Raw genomic sequence first — 4,996 nt, 5'->3', positions numbered from 1 at the left:
TATATATATACTTTTATATATATATAAAATATATATATATATATAAATTTATATATATAAATTTATATATTTAGTATGTCAGGTTTTGTTTATTCAGAAGCCAAAAAGATTTCTGGTTATCTTTATATGATTATTTGCTGGAATATTTACTGCCCCTGCTTTTAACAACAGTATAAAATATTCTATTCTGTATTCACAGAGGAACATATATTCTGATAGAAATGCACTGCAAAGAGTTGAAAAGATTTGGTAGAAAGTTTGTTTCTTCCATTCTTCCTTATTGACTAAGTTGGGTTTTTGKTTTTTATAGAATCAGATTCATCACTGATATATCAAATAGGAAATGAAACAACAGCCAAAAGAGTCATTTATATATGGACAACAAGATGGAGGGGGCATTAACTTTAAGCATTAGAATGTTTGAAACACAGAAGTAAATATATTGAACAGTGTTAGTTTTAAAGGCATTTGTTCTGGTTTACTTTACTTACTCTGCAGAATTTCTAGGCATGCCCCTGCTTCCCCAAGTGCACCCCATGGCATAAGCAGCACAGAGGAAAACTGGGCATGCAGCAGCCAATGTGAGAACAGGAGGCAGCAGAAAACGGCATGAGGACGGGGATTCTTACATCTCGCCCTTTGCAGGACGTGGGATTAGGGTGATCACATGGCAGATCAGATTCCGGGATTTATGTGCCTGCATCATTCTTTCCAAAAACACAGTCTGAGTCTCTGTTTCTGTCCCTAGCAGTAGCGAGATATTTTACGAAACTTCTGTGTAAGCTTTAGCGCTTATATAATTATAAATCCTCCTAGTAAGAAATGCTTTTTTGTAGCCTAACATGTTTTTGTCAGRATTTTCTTCATTAATTTTCCATTCTTATCTTAAGTAATATTAAACAGTAAAAGAACAAAACATTTCATTCATAAAAAGAATAAAAAGCACTGAGAGCAGTCAGAATTCCCCCAGAAGCGTGTTATGTTGGTTTTATTCTTGAACCAACTCTCATTTATATTTGTTTTGATAAGATTTTAATTCARTTACTGTTTGCAATGAGGAAAGCTATGTTCAGGACCCTCATTCCACATGTGCGGCAAAAGCGATTACACTGATTACAGATCTACTCAGACATGCAAGAACTGGAAGCAAAATTAAATTGAATTTCTATCAGAGATTATCTTTTAAAGTCCTATATTAATCAAGACAGAAATAAGAAATGAAAATGGGCATGCCTGTGTTGGCATAGTTGAGCATGGATTTTCTTTTTCATTGTAAAGAAAAATGAGTTTCTTTCATAGCTTCTCTTGCAAGGCAGAATTTGGTAGGGTGAGGAAATACAATCAATTACTAGATCTGTGCAGATGTGGGGTGTAACAACTGAAGTTGATACAGTTTCTCCAAATGCATTTTAGCATGGGAGTCAGTTTTCTGACTACTTACCACAAGTCAGTCCGTTTAAAGCTAATGCTGGAGATAAAAGTTGATTTAAAACATGCTCGTGGCTTTTTATACTTTGACATATTTGATCTTCAGATAGAAGCAATACTGAGTCAGGAAGATGGTAATTAATACCCTTGCATTTTTTTTTAACTTGAGGCAATGTTATTAAATTTGTAAAATGTGTGTGTAGTCTCCTTAGGGGTTAAGGATGTGTGCTCTATTTTGAGTTGATTTAAATAAATAGTAGCTATATTGACCTATAGTATTCCACCTTTTTTCCTATAGCTTGAGAACCTAGTTATGCATAGTATTTGCATAAAATGAAGCTTTTACATTAATCAGCTCTATTTGCTAGACCTAGAAAATAATCTTGTTTTCTATTTTAGTCTGAGAGCACCTAACTGGTTTCAAAAACAATTTTTGCAGCAAACTAAATCAACAAGTTGCTGCCTAACTGTGAATGTTGCTTTACAGTGTGGAGCTGCAATACTTCTAATTACTTACATTACTTTTAAAATACATTTACTCTGGGCAGTGAAAAAAAGAAATACTTCTTGATATGAAATCTGTGATTGTGTTACTGGGTTCTTTGGAGAAGCAGCACTTGACTTGCTACCACACACGTATGAAATATAGAAAACTAGTTTAGATTCTTTTAAACTGGAATCTGTTCACTGAAGTGTAATATGCCCCCTGGACTTGATTCCTGAACATAAGAATCTGTGCTGATTTGAGCCAAATCTTAAGGTGCTGGAAAGGGCAAAAAGCTGCAGCAACGTCAAATATTAAGCAGGATAAGAATATAAAAGCTGAAATGGTTTACCCTGAAGGTACTGCACACTTTTCTTGGTACCTCTCACCATTTTTCATTAGCTAATAACCTCTTAGCAATTCTTAACATTCTATCTGGAGACTGCAGTTGCTGAACGCATACATTGTAGAAAGACTTGTAGTTTTTGTGTAATTCTGAGTAGTTCATTAGGCCACAGTTCAGGAGTTGCATATGTGGAAAATCCTTTTTCAAGGTAGCCAGGACATTCTCCTGTCTTATATCAGACTGGCAGCTCCAGGCTCCATCAGCCTCTAAGGTTCCTCATGGTGTTCTAGATAGGTGTTCTAGATCTTTTCCCCTTATGACGATAGAGTAGGCCAACAGGAGGAACTTGTTTTTGTCAGATAAGTAAAATGACTATTCTTTCATTTTGGAAAAAGTCTGTTACAGAATGTATCAGATTTCCTATGCAGCAGAGCATAAAGCCAGGTAAATCCTATATTTGCCTTCTGGAGCCAAGTAACCAAAGCTAGTGCTTTTTTATTGTGGTCCGGATGTTGGTTCTACAAACTAATGTCATATCATTTGTGTGTGGTTTGAAGTGGTTTGAATTTCAGTTCCAGATATTGCTAAAGGAGGAGTGGGAAAGGGCGAGGGCATCCTCCCAACTTACCCTCACAACGCCACAGCCAAGATCCTGCCTGTGGGAGAACCCCTAGAAAGTCACCCTCAGGAAGATATTCAGGCCCTGTATAATATAATAACAACAATTCAGACAGTCTTTGGATTAGTCTAAAGATGTGCAAGCTTGCTATTAAAMTCCAGTGAGTCTGGAGCTGCTTCTTATCAAAGCCGGCTATGCTGGAAAATAATGCCTGATGGAAGGATTTGAGAGACGAAAGTTCACAGGTAATTACCACTATAAATTAAGGGAGAAGGATGCAATAGTAGTAGGTAGCTAGAAAGCTTCTGTTAAGGTGCTAGAGGTTTGTTACCTATCTAATGGTTTGTAATTAAGCAACTTGTAGATAGTAGCCACTTTTCTGTGTAATAACAATATTTTGCATTTAATAGCAGAATTATTCACATCTCCAGGTTTCAAGCAAAAATAGGATAAATGAATTACTTGCTCAGGAGCTGTCTGAAAAATACTGAATTGTATAACAGATGAGATGGAGCCTTTGGATGAGACAGCTTCTTTAAAAAATGTGTCTGCTTGCTGATCTCTAGTCATCTTGGATCTGGGAAGCCAAAAGGCATTCCCTGTGTGCTATAGTAAAAGTGCATGCTTCAAAACTCTGGATGTAGACACAGACTGGACAAGTAGAAATGACATAAGTAACAGATAGCCAGATCAGCCTTTGTGGACAAAGAAAAAACAAGCGATTTGGGGAAAATTAAAGAAAAGTCTTTGTTTCTGGTAAGTATGGAGAACAAGCTTATTAGAAGACATAGATGTCTTTTTCCAGGAGCTGGACTATATGCAGCTACCTTCCTTCAGCCAAATGTTACAAGTTTGTCTATTTTTCCACTGGAAATCAATCCAGCAGATATGCTAATCTACATCTCTTGTCACTTGTATAGTTGCATCTTGATGACAACAGACTGTATAAAGCCAAATTCCATGGCAGATAAATATTTTTGTAGAGGATGTGTGATTGGATCCAGATCTTTAGGATAAAACAGAATGTAACATAATTTCTAATGAATACTTCCTTACATTTTGATGCTTTTATTGGCGTGAATTGAATTTGGCTGCTCCATCAATCAGCTATAACATTAAAAAAAACACTTAACTAAATATGCCTTTGTACAGAGTATCTGCAAAGGCAAGATGCATGTTCATCAAGCTTTTTGAGAAGAATCGATAGTACTTTGTATTATAGTAATATAATATACTGCACAGCCCACAAATGCAGAGACTGCTTCTTCTCTTGCTTAGATGTAAATGCAGTAAATGAGAGGAGAGTGGCAAAATGAAACATTCTCCGCTTGCCAGTGCGAAGAATTAAGGGTCTTGGAGGGCTTTGCATCGAGTTGATGCTGTTAGTGCAAGGAGTCAGATCCTTCTAGCTCTACCCTCTAATGTTAGCCTTCACCTGCAGAGACTGTTTGGTCTCTGAAATAAAGGTTCCATGTTTTAGGATTTATCCTTTCCAGAGACAGAGTAGTGTGGAAAGGCTTGAGAGAGCTCATCTGTGTTTTCCTGTACTCTGAGGATGCTAACAGATGGAAGTTTTCTTCTTGCCTATACTTTTTAAGATCAACATTGATTTAGAGCAACAAGTTTTAATCATGACGAGCACAACAGACTAGTACACAGATTTCAAAAATAATCATAACAGTAAGCACACTTGATATTTCTATCAAATTATACTGAACTAAGCAGGATTRCTTAATGTGCAAGTCTATTGAAGCTTTTATGGCTTCCTCTGAATGTGAATTATCATTTTAAAGCTGGAATTGAAACTGAGGGCTGGAGTTGTGTGCTCCAGTACTCTTGTAAACTCCTGAGTACTAAAGAATCACTGCATAGTTGAGGTTGGAAGGGACCTCTGGAGATTATCTAGTCGAACACCCACTGCTAAAGCAGGGTCGCCCAGAACCCTGCTCAGATGGGTTTTGAATATTTCCAAGGATGGAGACTCCACAACCTCCCTGGGCAACCTGTTCCAGTGGTCAGTCAACCTCACAGAAAAAAATGYTTTTCGTCTTCATTATTTTGTGACCATATATTGTTTCAATGTTCTTCTAATGTTCCACAGTGTCTCAGTGAATTACAT

The sequence above is a fragment of the Rhea americana genome, unplaced genomic scaffold (genome assembly GCF_003343005.1).
Source record: "Rhea americana isolate MKP2758 unplaced genomic scaffold, rheAme1 scaffold_193, whole genome shotgun sequence".
NCBI classification, from domain to species: domain Eukaryota; kingdom Metazoa; phylum Chordata; class Aves; order Rheiformes; family Rheidae; genus Rhea; species Rhea americana.
The sequence above is the reverse complement of the archived record's forward strand: the minus strand, read 5'-3'. Positions refer to the sequence as shown.